Source organism: Musca domestica, unplaced genomic scaffold (genome assembly GCF_030504385.1).
Source record: "Musca domestica strain aabys unplaced genomic scaffold, Musca_domestica.polishedcontigs.V.1.1 9, whole genome shotgun sequence".
NCBI classification, from domain to species: Eukaryota; Metazoa; Arthropoda; class Insecta; order Diptera; family Muscidae; genus Musca; species Musca domestica.
Window position 1 is genome coordinate 9,912,655 of NW_026712435.1, and position 17,602 is coordinate 9,930,256.

The 17,602-nt window shown below is 36.2% G+C and overlaps 1 protein-coding gene and 1 long non-coding RNA gene across 7 annotated transcripts in view; both read left to right on the forward strand.

The window, feature by feature from the left end:
- LOC101900516 (methylcytosine dioxygenase TET) overlaps positions 1-17,602 on the forward strand; it is a 294,319-nt gene that overhangs the window by 202,897 nt on the left and 73,820 nt on the right. The gene's annotated exons all lie outside the window — the stretch shown is intronic.
- Positions 15,060-17,602, forward strand: part of LOC131806868 (uncharacterized) — a 37,177-nt gene continuing 34,634 nt past the window's right edge. Inside the window, exons 1-2 of the long non-coding RNA XR_009344204.1 lie at positions 15,060-15,782; positions 16,749-17,042. This is a non-coding gene — a long non-coding RNA (uncharacterized LOC131806868). The remainder of the gene's footprint in view (positions 15,783-16,748; positions 17,043-17,602) is intronic.

Genomic DNA, 17,602 nt, shown 5'->3' on the forward strand with positions numbered 1-17,602 from the left:
TTGTTTTGTTTCGTTTCGTTTTGTTTTGTTTTCGGCTAGATTGACCAGCCTTAGTAGCTGCAGTCAGTCAGTCAGTCGGTCATTTCCACTCCATGTGGCCCGTGTGTCGTGCACTTGCAGCCACATGACTGCATTTAGGAAGAGACTTTGTTGCATGTCTGGCGCGTGAAATTCGTGATGCATAAAAAACAGCATAGAAATGAACATCCAGTCCAGCTGATGGTGGTGGTGATGGCGATGGGACCGCCAAGTGTTCCAAGTTTATGACTTTTTCCGCTGTTCACCCTGCGAGTGTGGCTGTACTCGCTGTCATAGAGAGTGCGAAAAAGTGTTGGGTTTTTTCGGCTGCCGGTTGTCGTCGTTCTTTGGATTCCTAAAATTTCTCTGTGCATTCCAATTTTTTTTTTTTGGTGTGCTTTGGCTTTGGCTTTGCTTGCCACCGCCACGGCAAGGCAAGAGCAATTCGATTCGCATGTTGCATGTACATCATATATACACACGTACATGTGTGTGCATGTACTTTTTTATTGCATTCATTCAACAGTAGTGCAGCGGTTTTTTGTTATGTGCCTGCAACATTCAAATGTAAACCCTGATTCGCTGTATTCCGTTGATCTATGAGTGCATGTGTGTGTGTGTCTGTGTGTGGTGGGATTTTTTTGCCAATGTTCGCAATAGAACTTTTCACATGGCGACCTATATTTTATGAATGGCTACATATGTGGCAGAACAACTGAATGTCTGTCTCCTGACAGTAGTAGTGGTGGTGTTGGTGGTGTTGATAGTGGCGGCTGTAGTTGTAGTAGTAGTTGTGTTTACTTATATGCGTTATTGTTATCAACAACAGCATCAAGCAGACTGTCTGTCTGTCTGTCCGTCCGTCCGTCCATTTGGCTGTTTTGTTAGTTTGGGGAAACCCTCTCACACAGTTAGCTCTTTTTTTCTTTTGCCTCCATTTCAAATGGCACAGTGCGGCATGTCGTTGGCTGCCGGCTGATGCTGGCTTTATATCGTCGCAAACTCTATTTGCCACTGCCACTAACTATTTAATGCGAGCACAACACTTCAACATCATCATAGTTTTTAAGTTCAGTTCCATGTTATCCTCCTCGCCGTCGCTGTCAGTGTCGCTCGTACTCAGTGCCTGCTACGTAGCAGCAACAACCTGTTGTACCAGCAACTATTTTACAACTACAGGATATACTATTATTTTTGTTTTCCTTTTTTTTTTTGCACAACAAGCCACAGCAAAATAAAAAAGAGAAATAGAAATGGAAATAAAAATGCAAACAAACAGAATACACAATAAAAATCATTCAAAGTCAGAAAAGAGAGAAACCAAATGAGTGGGAGAGGTGGAAATGACATGGGATTATTTGTTTATGAATGACTCATGTTTTGGGGGGTATCTACAACCAACCAACAACACATTTTAGCTCTGTGCATGAAGCATACTTTTAGGCGTAAACATATGTCAATAAAAATAAACAGGAAAATCACTGAGCAAAAGAAAAGTACGCCTTGCAAGGAATATCTGTATTTTAAAGACAAATGGAATGAAATAATTGGACAAATTTATTTTCCATAGGAAATATTGCAGATATAAAGATCATGTATAGATATTTTAAATTTAAAATAACACTAACACTTAACTTAATAATCTTCGAAAAAATGAACCCTGGAGTAAATAATGAATTCTAAATAAAAAAAGCTTAACGATGAGGATAATGGATAAAAATATTATTTATTAAGAAATCTCGCTGACAATTTGACACCGACATCGACAACTATTCCAATTCCGTGATGATAATTTTTGATTCTATTCGAAATATTAAAAATAAATAAATTTTTAAAAACCACATTAAAAATTTTGTATTATATTATGTCTGTAAAAAAAAACTATCCCAGTTAAAATCGTTTACTGACATAAATAGTTCGAATTTTCGGGCTCTGTCCGGTTACCCAAAAATCTTCAACAGTTGTTGCAGACTGTTAATACAAAAGTTCTGCCAAAGAGACATTTTGACAAAGTTTGCAAATCATTGTTTCTTCTTTATCTTCTTGTGACAATCAGCTGTTTTGCATAGTAAAATTCTAAATCGATTTAGCCCTGTCCATCCGACCTTCCGCCCGTCCGTCCATTTGTCCGTATGTTCACGCTAGAGTCAAAACGAATAAAGATAGGAAGCTAAAATTTTGCACCGATCTGTATTTTGTCTGCAAGCAGTTCAAGTTCGAAGATGGGCCATAGCGGCCCACGATATCGTATAGCCCCCATATACCTGTACCTCCCGATATTCGGTATTTTGATGTATTTAGCCATATTTTTCAATGGAATTGTCTGAAATTCTACACAAGGGGTTCCCTCCGAGTACTTAATCCCCCGGAAGAGAATTGTCTACATATGCCTACGTTTTAGTATAGCACCCATATAACACTTCCTCAAGATATTAGGTATTTCCAGAATTTTCGCGACATTATTCACCGGAATTGCGTCAAATTTCGTATTTGAAGTGCGTAATGGGTACTACAAGCTATGACGAAAAATTGTCTATACAGGTCCACGTCTTATTATACCCAACATACAACGGTACGGATATTAGTGACATTATTCATCGGAATTGCGTCAAATTTCGTATATGAAGTTCGGAATCGTTACTACAGCCTATCAACACAAAATTACTTATCCAGCACCAGGTCTTCGTATAGCTCCCATATAAAGGTTTTCATTTGAGCGATTTTTTTTTTTTTTTTTTGGAAAAAATTCAATTTCCTTTCCTATGGTGGAACTTAGCTTATTTTTTACTTGGTTTTTATCAGGTGATTTACTTTTGTAAATAACGTGCAAAGTCATTTTCTGCAATAAAAACAAAAATAAGTTCGGGTAGGTTACTGACCTGTCGTTTCAGTTGAAAATGTGACCGTTAATTATCCGGTAGATTAAACAAAACCGAAAATCAGGAATATTTCACAAACACTGACCCTATATTGGAAAAAATATTTGGGAATGGTTTGTACATTCCTCGAAACCGAATCCTTAAATTCAAGCCAATTTGGGCGCCAAATTATTATTCTCCTAATTAAATATGAAATTGTACAAATTTTCAATAATAAATCTAAAGAACATAAATAAATTGAATAGAATATTTTGAGGATAATACGATGCTTGTCTTTTCCTCTAATATCTATTCCTCTACAGTTCTTAGTTTCTCAAATATTTCAATTTTTGGCCAAACTCTTATCGAAAGGACGATGAATGGAGAAAGCAAATAAATTTTAGAAATTTATTTTTAAAATGAAATTAAAATTCTTTTCATATCAAATGACTTTAACACAAATACGAACACAGATACACACACACACACACCGACACAAGTTTGCACAAAACAAGAAATTACACTTTCGACACAAAGGCTGGGCTTAACAAAAGGCTGAAGGCAGGAGGGGGTGGACAACCAACAATCAACCATTCTCAATATATATTTTTAAATTTGTTATCACAAACACACCGACACACGCCACTTCGACAGATGATGAGAACGATGATGGCGATGACGATGATAACAAAACAAAAAAAAAAGAAATATTTTTGTTATTTAAAAATCTCGTTTACTTAACATCAATGGAGTGGAAGGAGGAAGCAAAAGCAAGCATTAAAATTTATGTTATCTCCTGGCTTTCGAGCAAGCTATCAGCCAGCTAGAAGGATGGCCGCTTTAGGCCAAGGGAGGCAATTTAAAATTAAACGAACCGACGGCACCACATTTCCCACCCCATCCGATGCCATTAGTTAACCACCCAACTCACCTCCCACATCTGCCACATAAAACGGACAAACTTTAAGAATCGAAAATAAAAGTTACACGAAAATGAATAAATCGTTATTGTTGAGGTGGGGTGGGTGTGGGGTTGGTGTACAGGAACACAAGACTAAGAAGCAGAGAAAGAGGCCACCCAATGGGAAAACTCAAGATTGGAGTACGACATCCCATCCAAGAAGGATGGGCCACAACAACACCTTACAACTGATATTTCGAGTAAAGTTCAAAGTGTAAAATGGCTCTGGCAGCAGCGTGTGAGACAAGAGCTCGGTGATGATGAAAAAGGACAACACATTTGATGTTGTTGGTGATGATGGCAATATCGGAGTTGCTGCTGCATAGCTGGCTGAAGGTGATTGCTGGGACATTTTGCCGTAACAAATGATAGCAATTTAATAAGAAAATGCCAGAGGTATGCAAATTTATTGCCGGAAATGTAATTTACACAAAAATGCCTCAGGCAATGGACATGCGGCAACACGTTCCTTCATTTGTTCAGTCGCTTCGTTCGTTTGTTCTTCATCCATCCAAACATTTATTCGTTCGTGCGACATGAAGCCACCAGCATTATGAGGCGCCACACCAGAGTGTCGAAGCACACAATTACTTTAAAGTCAGAGCTTGGATGATATTGAAAATTCTCTCGAAAAAGACGCCAATGCAATAGAAAAAAAGAAAATCAATTGCAAAATTTAATGAAATCAGCGAGATGAGCAGTTGGCAGAAATAACAACAATCATGTGGCATTTTTTGGTCTCACGTGCCACTGTGACAATGCCACAGCTCACCAATATTCCTCATGGCCAGCTGCTTATATAAAATTTACAACAGCCAACAACATGTAGTGCAAAGCCTGATGTCTCGACCCGGATTGATAATGTTGTTTCTCTTGCCCCCCATATTTACATGTGTACGTTGTTCGTATTTGTATGTATAAATGTATGTCTCTCTCTCTCTCTCTCTCTCTCTCTTTCTCTGTCAACTTGTAGTCGTATTTTGCCTTGATTTAATTATAGCGTTCTTGAATAAATTACATTAATTGCATGAAGATGAAAAGACATTTGATAATTTAATAATATTCCATTGTATCTTTAATGCAATTATTTTGCCTCACTCACAGGTCCAGTGTCTCAGCCAGATCGTTGTTAAAGTTCCTTTGACATGACAATGTAAATAATTAAAATCATAGTCGTTGTTAAAATACAAAATTAATTAAATTAAAGGACTACGTCACAATTTGCAAATTAAATATTTAAAAATGCAAATATTCAAATGAAGATATAGGATGTTTCTCTCTCACGTGTACCGAACTGTTAGGGATAATAATTTTTCATGGGAAGACATTTTAAATTTCTAAAAATCTTGTCGAGAGCCTGTAGTGAAATCGGTTTTGAAATCTTTTACACAGAAAAGAAATGTATAAATTTTCATAGCATCAGATGAACAGATGAAAATGTTTGTACGTTTGATTGTTTGAAATTAATAGATCCAAAAAGTGCTGAGTAGATTTTCCCGAAAATGTCCACATATACTACAGCATCGCCTGAAAGTAACATAGGCTACATATATTTATGAAATTCCACTTGGAACTGGAGATATAGCCTCAAAATCGGAGGTACCACCAAAAAAAATTAGTTTTTGTATGCACATATCTATTGAACGGTTGTAGATACTGTTTTTCAAATTTGGAATGTAATTTGGAATTCGGTACAAAAATAATTTTTTATAATTATTTTGAAATCGGTTCAGATTTGGATGTAGCTCCCACATATATTTTCGTCCGATTTCGTGTATTTGATGGACCAAACACGACATGTATCCGCAATTTCAACGAAATTTAGAATGTGTGACGGAATTTAGTACAAAAATGAATTTTCAAAATTATAATGAAATCGGTACAGATTTGAATATAGCTCCCAAATATGTTTTCGTTCGATTTCGTGTACAGGGTGAGATGAAAAAACTTCAACCAACTTCAGACTGCTGTCATTCCTAAGCCACTCGCCCGACAGCTGTTAAAATTATTCCAGTGACAGCTCATTATATTGTTTACAAGCGTACAAAAGCATTTTGGTAAGAATTTTCCAGAAAAAAGGTTATTCGTGATGGAATTCAAGCGTGATAGTGCTCTAGCACTCAAGCATTTAAATGTGAATAAATCTTTTGTGTCCATTCGGCAAATATTGAAAGACGAGCTCGGGTGTATTAAAGCCTTGGGCACGCAAACATTTTGGCCGCAGACCTTGGACTTTCCAACAGGACACAGCACCATCGCACTCTACAAGCGCCACCCAAGAATGGTAACAAAATGAGGTTCCTCGCTTCATTTCCAGCGCACAATGGCCACCGAATTCTCCGGATACCAATCCGTTGGACAATTGTGTCTGGAGTATTTTGTAAAGCAAGGTTGGCACTAAAAAATACCAAAGTGTCGATCACCTCAAGCCAGCGCTTCGCCGGGAATGGGCCAAAATACCGCAGAGCAACATTCGGGCAGCGTGTGACGGTTTCATTCGCCGTTTGAAGGCCACAATTCGTGCCAAAGGTGACCAATTCGAACAAATCTAAATTTATTCTAAAATTTGATGCTATTTCCGACATTTTTTGCTTTCATCCAATAACATTTAAAAAAAATTTAAGAATTATGGCATTTGACTTTGTTGCAGTTTTTTTATCTCACCCTGCATTGTCGATAACGATACTTTTCATAGAAAATGCTGTCGATAACATTACCCTCAAAATATAAATTGTACATTGTTGGAGTTCTGGGACAGACCAATATTTCCATAAAAATGCTGTCGATAACTATTCTTTTCGCAGAAAGTGATAACGATAACAATATTTTCTATAAAAAATAATGTAGAGGACTATGGAAAATATTATCGATAATAACAATACTTCCAATATAAATAATGTCGATAATGATACTTTTCATAGAAAATGTTGTCGATAACAATACTTTTCCGCAAAAAATGTTATAGATCACCATATTTTCTGTGAAAAATGTTGTCGGTAACAATATTTGTTTAAGAAAATGTAACAACATGTTTCTTAGCAAATGTTATCCTTAAAAATATTTTGTTATGATATCCATGTTTTCTATAGAAAACGTTGTTATGGATAACCCAATTTTATAAAGAAATTTGGTTGACTACTGAACTTCTTAAAGAAAATCTTGTCGATAACTAGATTTCCAAAAACATAACTCTATAGAAAATGTCTGTCATAACAATATATTCTATGGAAAGCGTTAACAATTGCTCTGTTCCAGAACTTCAAGAATGAACATTTTTTATCACCGATAACCGATTTTTCCTTTATGATATCGTAACAAATTTCAAAACTAGTAGACTCTTGCAGGTTCTGGAGCAGGGCAAATATTTTCCTATAGTAAATGTCGAAATAAGAAATTTTATAGAAACAATTTTGAATATTAATTTTTTATAACCATGTCTTTCATGAGCAAAAATTCCCAATTTTCTAAAATACAGATTTATCGACAAAAAGGGTGAGAGAGAGAGAGAGTGGAAGAGAATATTTATAATTGGTTTTTAAAGTTTTCATAAAATGTGTATAGCTTCTGTTCTGCACCTTCTTTAACTAAATTCGAATTTGTAGTTTTTAAATCAATTAAAATTTTGTAAATTCAAATCTAACAAATAATAAACTTTACAATTTAGAGCTCACAAAATAATGGAAATTCTGAAAAATTACTGAGTTACGAACAAAAAACTATCAACAACATTATTAATCACTTTTGCCCTCTTAAATATTTATTATATGGTGAACAAGAAGGAGTTGAAACGTCCTTAGACACCACACCTCCCCCCCCCCCCCCCCCCACTTCATTAGACTCTCTCACGTATTAATTGCAGCAAGGATGGCATGGCATCTTGTGCTACTCTAAACTTTTTACCAAACTCACTCTCCGGCTCTCCGAGAGTCTGATGTAAATTTATTACATGAAAATAGAACAAAACAACAACACTGTCAAGATGTATTTGTGTAAGTTTACAAAATTACCTTTATTACTACTGAACTGTATATGTCCCACCAGCTCTCATATATATATCACACAGCACAGCAATATCTCTCTCACACACACTCCAACCCACCAACTTATCACACTTACTCAGCCTGTTTAGATTCTCTCCCTCTCTCTCTCAGTCGAATTGAATATGACTCTCTTGCGCATTTTGTGTGCACTTTTTTTTGGTTTCCGTTGCCTTGCTTCCTTGTGTTACTGCACCGGGCCAAATGCAGTTTTATATTCTCTTACATTTATTATTAGTTTCCTTGGCGTTATCGCAGTCGTTTTTCATTGTCATTCGTTATTAAGGGATTACTTTATGTCGTAAGTGGATTTCAGCAAAATAATCAAATATTGGCCTTAATGTGAGGATGCATTGTCTATTGGCCATGGGAGAGTTTTTCAAATTATTTTTGTTGGAGATATGGAAATTCATGGTGTTCCCCATAGGAGACTTTTCGTTATTACAGGGCTTTAATATTCTAAAATTATTACTACGTTTTTATTTCAGAAAATATAAAAAGAAATCTTTATTTTCATTTTTACAAAATATTTTTCTTGATCAGAGAAAAGAAACATCTGATATAGTTCAGAGAAAGGCAAATTTTCATTTTTGGGTAAAAATGGCGACAAAAAGTTCATCTAAAGACTTCTACTTCATCTTTTTAGATAACTTTCTATCACATCATCTTTTCCTTACACCTATTTCGGAATCGGCCAAATCGGCACTATAAACAAATCGACCCCTTACGCGTCCCATGGTCCCAAGATGTTGGATCGTCCTATGTGTGACTCGAAATCTTGGATTGACGGGTCCATTAATCCGTAATCCAAGAGTTCGACTTACATTGTCTCCCACGACCAAAAATGTGAACAACAAAATGTGAATTTCCCTGGAAAGTCCCAAAACTCCAGATAAATGTGGAATAAAAAGAAAAAAAGAAGCTAAAACAGAAATACAAAAGAAGTTTTACAGCCTCCAAGTGGCAATTTAGAGACCACGAATATTGCAAAGCTTAGAATACAGCTGCTGTACACAGAACAGGAACAACGCCAGCAATGCAACCCAAAAACAAATATGTAGTAACAACAACAGCAACAACGACAAAAGCAAAGGAAGAAGTAATAAATGGGGGGTTCTCTCGCTTACAGCAAGAACAACAAAGTCCTCACTTACATCGCCCCCTACAACCAGTAACCCAACAGCAACAACACCAACAACAGCATGTATTCTTGTCTGCTAGCTTCCATTGCTAGCTGTGCAGCAAACCAGCAGTTGGAGGTTGATTTTTGTTGTCGTCGTTGTTTTCCCTACTTCGTCTATTTTTTCGTTGTCGCTTGTCTCTCCGCTAAGCCAAACGAACAAAAGACGACTACGACGACGACGAAACAAAGTGCAAGACGTACTAGAGAATAATTGAATTTTATTACATTGTTTGTGGAGAGCTTCATTTGGCTCATCAGCAACAGCAACCACACACACACAACAAAGTGGCTGCAGCCTCATTTGGGGCGCGAGCGCAGATGAGTTGTTGGTGGAGCTTCTGGTGCGGAGGGAAGTGGATGGGCCATGTAAGAGTGAGCAACACCAAGGAAGAGAGATATAATGTGGCTGATGGTGGCGGCGGCGGTGGCGGTGTTGTTGATGGTGGAATTGGCGATGCTGATAATAATGTCGGTGGGTAGGAGTCTCAAGCAACGAACGAACCAACCAACCAACCAGCCAACAACGAAAACTCTGTGTACACATTAGCGTCGAAGAGAATAATGACCCCAAGCTTTTGTTGTCGTTGCTGACTGCTGCAGTCTTCATTGTTGTTGTTTTTTTTAATGTTGCTGCTGCTTCTGCTGCTGGTTTAATCATTTCGTCTGCGTTGTGTGCATTCATTTATCCATGCACACACACACACACACACACTCGCCATCCACAGATACACTGGCCAGCATTAAATTGTGTTGGTGTTGTTTCATTTGATTTTTAAATGTGTTCGTGCTGTGTTGTTGCTGTGGCAGAAGCCGGCATAAATGAAACGAACAAAATAAACGAACGAAAACACCAAAACAACGAGAGTCTCGCCAATATATGGTGGGTGTTTAACAAATGTGCTCACCAATACAGAGGCATAGCCAACATGCCCCCATCACGCCACCCCCTCTGAATTCCACCTACCACACGGTCTGCCTGTATGCGTGAGAGTGTGGGAGCTCTGGGTATATTTTGAAATTTTATACACATTTAAAGCAAACTTTGCAAAAAAAAACTACAACAAAAAAATCCAAGAATTAAACCAACAACAATAAAAGAGAATAATGATAGTAAGAAATAAAAAGAGCAACGAAACACACAGAAAAGAAACGACAATAACAACAACAACGGCACAACTAGCTGCCCAGAAAAAATCATCATCGCAACTATACAACGCAAACAGCTGCAACAACATTGCTGGTCGATGTTATCGCTGTCTTTGTTGTAGTCGTCGTCGCTGGCATCGTTATTGTGCATTTGTTGTTGTTGTGGTTGTTGTGCATCTTTACAGAAAAGAAAATTAATAGCAAGTCGTGGGTACTGACTGTCATTGCAACTCTGCGCGAAACAATGAAGCTCCATTTGAAAAGAAAACTTAATTCTTTGTTTTCACTTGAACATATTTTATGATTTTTCAATGTCTCAAAAGTTAAAGTTCCTCAATGTTTTTTCTCCTATGTTTTTTTTTTTTTTTTGCTTCGACAGATAGAACAGTATCCCAAAATTATGATTCATCAGTATATAAAAATTCTATTAAAAATCGATAAAACATTTTAGATTTAAATCTAAGAGTTTCTTGGATCAAAAACTAAGAACCCTAAGAAATCTGGAAGTGGGCACGTAAGATAGCCAATCTCAACAAAGAATATCGGAAATTTTTAACTGCGAAAACGATATTAGGTGTGTACGATAACTTTCCCACGCATAAATATCGCAACACGTTATCGAACAGTATTGTTTAAAATCCAACAAGTAAAAAGCTGTTTCCCACATAAATATATGCCTCACCTTTTTAATTTATTGCGAAATTTGAAGCAAAAATATAAAATTTTTATATCCAACAACACTTTACAAAGATGGTATTTTAAGTCCGATTTGACCAGATCTGCGACCGTGTTAATATATAGTCACTCTACAGATAAGAATTAAGGCCGATTAGATATGGGGTCACAATGGAAGTCAATAGTTGTTGGAGATGGTCGTAAAATATCTGGGGGATGAATTGGATAAAATCATATTTTTTCCTGTTCTGCTATCTCTGACCAATTTTCAAAGGTCAGAGAAAGGGCTCACAATTTTGAAAAACAATCAAATAATCAGCGCTGCTCAAAAAAAGACAGTCCTCGCTCACCAGTCCAATTTCTCTTATTTTTTTAAGTCATCAATAAACCCCTGTTAAGTCATTATTTATAATTTTTTGTAATAATTCCCTTTATCAATAATTCTGGACAACATCCCACTTTAGAAACAATTTAAATGAATGGATTAATATAAAGAAAAATAGAATTGTTAGTTTCTCTTAAGTAATCTCTTTCTGGGACTCATGTGCTAGCTCACGGTTTTGAGGAATGCTGAAATAATGTAATTTAAATGAATAATGAACCTTTTTTTTTAAAAAAATACCAACTTGTCCACACAACGCCAAATAGTTTATGTTAAAAATCACTTTTCAGGAAAATCACATCATATGAAAAAGACATTCATGTGTTATAGCGGGTTGGTTTGATTTTCCGAAAAACATACAGGTTGAAATGCAAAAAAATGCAACCAACTTCAGACTGCTGTAATTTCTAAGACACTCGTCCCACAGCTGTTAAAATTATTCCAGTGACAGCTCATTATATTGTTTACAAGCGTACAAAATCATTTTGGTGAGAATTTTCCAGAAAAAAAGTTATTCGTGATGGAATTCAAGCGTGATGATGTGATTTATTTATATTTGACTGGAAATCACAAGTGGGTATCGTTAGAGCACTCCATCATTTAAATGTGAATAAATCTTTTGTGTCTCGTACCATCGCTCGTTACCGCGATACTGGAAGCGTAGCCCGACGTCAAGGAAGTGGACGGAAGAAAGCAGCAACATCAGCAGAAATGGTTCGAAAATTAAAGAACCGACTTGTTCGAAACCCGCGTCGCAGTTGTCCAAAAAATGGCTCGTGAGCTGAACATATCGCAATATTCCATTCGGCAAATATTGAAAAATGGGCTCGGGGTAAAGCCATTGAAATTCCAAAAAGTGTAAGAACTTACACCGCAACGGAAAGAAATGTGACTCAAAAGAGCTAAAGAGTTGCTTCGCTTAGCCGAAAGTGGTGAACTGCCGAATTTGGGTTTCTCCGATGAGAAAACATTCGTTTTCCACCAATTAGAAAATAAACAAAACGATCAGATTTACTTGCCAAGAAGGCCAGCTGAAAATGTGCACTTTCGGTTGGCCACCAGAACTCAATGCCGGCCCTGGTGATGGTGTGGGCTGCCAAACAGCCGATCTTCGCTCTCCGCTAGTATTAATCGACCGTGGCATTAGAATTAAGGCCGAATATTATCGCAAAAATATATTAAAGCCTTGGGCATGCAAACATTTTGGCCGCGGAGCTGGGACATTCCAACAGGACTCAGCGCCATCGCACTCAGCACGCGTCACCCAAGAATGGTAACAAAATTAGGTTCCTCGCGTTTCCAGCACACAATGGCCACCCAAATCTCCGGATACCAATCCGTTGGACTATTGTGTCTGGATTATTTTCGAAAGCAAAGTTAGCACTAAAAAATACCAAAGCGCCTTAAGCAAGCGCTTCGCCGGGAATGGGCCAAAATACCACAGAGCAACATTCGGGCAGCATGTGACAGTTTCATTGGCTGTTGAAGGCCATAATTCGACCAATTCGAACAAACTTAAACTTATTCTAAAATTTGAAGCTATTTCCGACTTTTTATGCTTTAATTCAATAAAATTTAAAAAAATTTTCATAACAAATCGTTGTATTTGTAATTTAGATACGAAGGATCATACAGATCTATCTCTCAATGATTTATCGCTATAATCTGCATAAATGAAAATATCCTTGTTCTGAACATTTGGGCGCCATTTGGTGTCCGTATTCGTAAGTTGTATTTAAAATTTGCATCCCATGGTTCCATAAAATAGTAAATTAAATTAGTATTTCAGTATTGTGTAGACGTGGTATAAAAATTAAATATGAACAGAATTGCTCAGAAATAGCATTACAGTGATATTAAATTTATGCCCAGTTTTTTTTCTAAGGAAATCGAAAATGAAAACGAAACGAAGCAAGTGACTCGAAGTCGAGTTAAATTAAGTTTATTTTTTCTTTCGTCTTATTTTACATATACCATATGCAATTCTACTAAATAGAAAACCTAACAAAGGGATTTTATTCAAAAAAAAACAACAAAAGCTTTGTAACCAGAAATTATGATTGATTGTTCGATGGTAATTTTAATTTCTCTATTTCTTCTTCTTTCTTCTTTTCAGGTAAGTTTCGAGCTATTTGAATATGTACATATGTAAATGATTCCATGTACTTTGTACTGTAAGTAAGTACCTATACCTATACTATTTGTCTATCTATCTTTATTCCTGCTGATCATGCGTATGGCCATGTACAACGACAACGATCATCAAGATGATCTTGTGAATCTTTTGAATAATGAGCTGTATTTATTTTATTCATAATTTATCAATCATTTTTTCTTTTCGTGGCGTGGCGTGGCGTGCCCTTCAATGCGCAATCCTTTCTTCGTGTCTGCTTTTCCCAAAGCAACTTGAAATTGTTGGAGTAACAATGAAACTATTCTTGCCTTTGTCTTGGCCACACAAATATTTGTACATCACTATCGGCGGCGTTGCTTCTCGCTTCTCTCTTTCGTGAACATCTACGGGTGTATATCTTTCTCTGTCTTGGCATAATATCTTATTATTATTATTTTTTACTTTTGCTTTGTGTTTACCTTTTTTTTGTTCCTATTTTCCAACGAGTTTTGATCATTATTTTTTATGCTGCGGCAGCTACGCCACAAAACCAAAAAGAAAAAAAAAACTGGTAAAGAATGTTTGTTTTTGGTGGGGGGTAGGGAGAAAGAACGATGGAACAAAAGTAAAAACAAAGAATCATTGTAAAGTGAAAATGTTGATAGATAAAGGCAAAGACAAAGAAGAAAAAGAAGAGGATGATTGTAAATAAGAAAAATGTTCATTGTCCAGATGTAGTTAGGAATGTTTCGTACACCACCCAAATACCAACACTCACTCACTCTCTTTCTCTCTCTCTCTGCCTACCTATCTCTCTGTTCAAATATCTTACAGATATTTTTACCACTTTTTAGTATATCCTTTTTCTGTTATCTGCTTTCGAGTCTTTGGCGTCGTAAGATGAGACACACCAAACAAAACAAAATAATAGTTAATTGAAAAAATGGAATAACGAGATGAGAGAGGTTCTCAATCGATGCTTAAGTAATGGAAATCCTAATGCAATGACATTTCCTCGGCCTGAATTTACATGCAACCATTATTATCTTACTCTCCGAGAGCTCAACATTACAAGAATCCCCCTTGAGTGGCGCCCAATGTAAATGTAAAAAGGGGTTGTTGTTGACAGATTTCACAAATGTTGGATTCTCTTGCCTCGATATACGATTCGATTTAAAATATTATGAGATTATTGCTTGGTGGGCACTCCAGCCGTACTTGGCAAAATTCAAATTCCCCTCCATTAGGTGGTGGACGGCGTACGTTGCCACTTGGTTGTTTTGTTTATTTTGCAATGCATGCATCTTGGAGATAAACTAACCGTACTCACACTATCTCACTCATATTCCTCCGCTGTTGTTGGCTCTCTCAAAATATTGCTCTCATCTCATGTATGTGCATGGCTTTGTTGGTGGCATTGTGTGTGATAGACTCTCATTTACAGTCTTTGGCCCTTGCCGTCGTGGTGCTGCTGGTGGTAGTTGGGTTTTGTTGTGTTGTGTTGTGTACGGTGGCATTGTGTGTATCTGGAGATGTTTTGTTGTTTTATTTGCCGCAGTGGTGTTGGTGTGTATCTGTGTGTAGGCCGCCAGTACAAGTTTTGGCTCTCGCTCTTTTATTTTTAATCGAAAGTAACTCTCCTATCTTCTCATTGTGCTCATTTTTTGTATGGATTTCTTGATTTTACGTTTTGTGTGTTGTCTTTTTGTTGCCGCTATCGCCGCTGCTGCCGCCGAGGCTTGCTTGATTCTTTAGGTTGTGAGTGTGTGTGTGTGTGTGTGCATGGCTGGGAACATGTTTTTGTGCTCAAGTATCTGTGTGTGGTGTTTAGTTTTCGTCGCTGCTGCCGCTGTTGTTGTTGTTGGTTTTGCTATTATTTTTCGTCGATTCGCCTTTGAGCGTTATACACAACGTCGTTGCCAGAGATACACTTTACGCTTACACACCACGTTCAGATTCATTCTGTAATCGCGATTCCTCGAGGACGTAGCATTAACGTAAACACGTCGGCTGTATTGTTCGCATTGTATAACGCGCGCTTTGAAACCAGCCAACAGCCATCATACTCTTGTTACAACAGCAACAACAACAACAACAATCTCCTTTATATTATTATTCTATCTTCTCGGCAACAAAACGAAAAAGAAGAACAACATCCAACCAAACCCCTGGAAAATGTAATAATTACGCGACAAAAAAAAAGAAAAAAAAAACAAAACATAATGATTTGTATTAAGGCGAAGAAATGAAAACAAGTGAGCAAAAACAAAAAAAAAAGAAATACAATAACAGGAAGGAAATCCCAACACCAACAACATTGAACAGTGTCAACAACATTGAATTGTGAATTGGCCGTGTAATGAATAAGAATAACAAATCAACGACATTCGAATTTTTATTTTAGATTTTGTGAGTGAAACATAAAATAATTATTTTATGCAATGGCAAGCAAAAAAAAATTCAAAAAATAATATCTGAAATAGGTACAGGAGTGAGTGAGTGAGTGTGTTGAAGAGTGAAATCGAAGTGATTGTTTACATCCGTTTCCGTTGCAAGAAAATCAGTGGTCATGCCAACAAATCTTTTGTGCAGGAATAAGCCCCAAACCCCGATTATTGTTATCTGAAAAACAAAAACAACAATAAAATTAAATAATTCTCCTTTTGTGAAGAACATAACATAACACCTGCTGGGAGTTAAGCGTGCCAGCCCCTCTCCATTACCTTAAAAACCATTAATAATATTTTGCAAAAAATAAGCATCAAACAGCTGTTCACAAAAAACAACGCACATGCACAATTCTTATTCCTACGTTGATTCATTCATCATTTCTGGCAACATAAATTCCGGGCAAAAACGCCCTCAACATCATCACAGCAACAAAATACCAGCCCATAAAAAAGTTAAATAAAAAAATTAAATACACTGAGTAAAGCAAACAGCCACAACAATTGCTACTACGCTACACTCACTCACATTTATTAAAAAAAATACAAATATAAATATTATTGTTATTATTAATAGTGACAACCTAGTTATGTGCGACAGCAACAACAACATGAAAAATTGAAATGAAAGCATTAAAAAATCTACTCAATCAACATTAACATCATTCATTTCAGTCTCTTTTTTTTTTTCTTTTAAAGTGGGACAATTTGTTTAAATTGTTAATGAAAATCTCAGCAATCAAAAGCGTTTAACAAACAAACAACAGAAAAAAAAAGAAAATAGGCCACTCCATCCATCCACGTTTATCAATTAACACAAAATGCCAATAGGAAATAGCTGCTGAAAAGTGTTGGTCTCTCTGCTTTATGACTAAATTTATTATTAAATTTATTTTATATCTTTTTTCTCTCCCCCCTTATTCTCTAGTGTTGTGAAATAGTAAATTAAATAAAAAAATAATATTAAACATATTTTATTACAAAAAAAAAACAACTCAAACAACAACTTCAACAACAACAAAAACATGTGCAATCTATTTTTAAAATATCCATATGGGAAACTAAGTTTTCAAATTTAGTCCAATAAATAATGAAATTACAAAAATAAACGAGGAAACAACAAACTTAAAACTCGAATAAAGAAAGCTAGCTTTAGAAAAGACAACAACAACAACAAACGTGACAACAATTGGAATAAAAAAATAGAAAAGAAGTCCTAAATGTAAGTTTGATTATTATTAAAAAAATATTTATTTTAAAAATTATAAAGACATACTCGCTATAAAATAACTTCAACCATGAAGTTACATGATCATTTTATAAAAATTTAAAATGTTTTTTATAACGAATTTTAAATAAGAACTAACCGACAACTCTGCCTCTCGATGTAAGTCTTTTCAACATCAAGAATCCTTAAAATGAATTGATTTTAGTTTACTCAACTAAATGAAATAATTTTTGGATCTGACACCTCTCCTATTATTTGAAGAAAATTTTTAAAATCCTTTTCAACGAAAACAATCGTATAAATTAAATATGTCGTAAATAATCCGATCGCAAAGAAGATTCAAGTCCGCAGCTGGAAATTGATGGATAGATGTTCGGATCCCTTTCCAACCGATTAACCCTGGTAAAGTGGTTTCTATCGGACTGTTCTTCGGCTCTCTAGAAATGTCCAAATTACTCAGCTGAACTTGAAAAATAATCCATAAAATATACCCACTTTTTTATACCCTCTTTTTTCGAACTGTTCTTCGGCTCTCCAGAAATGGCCAATCATTC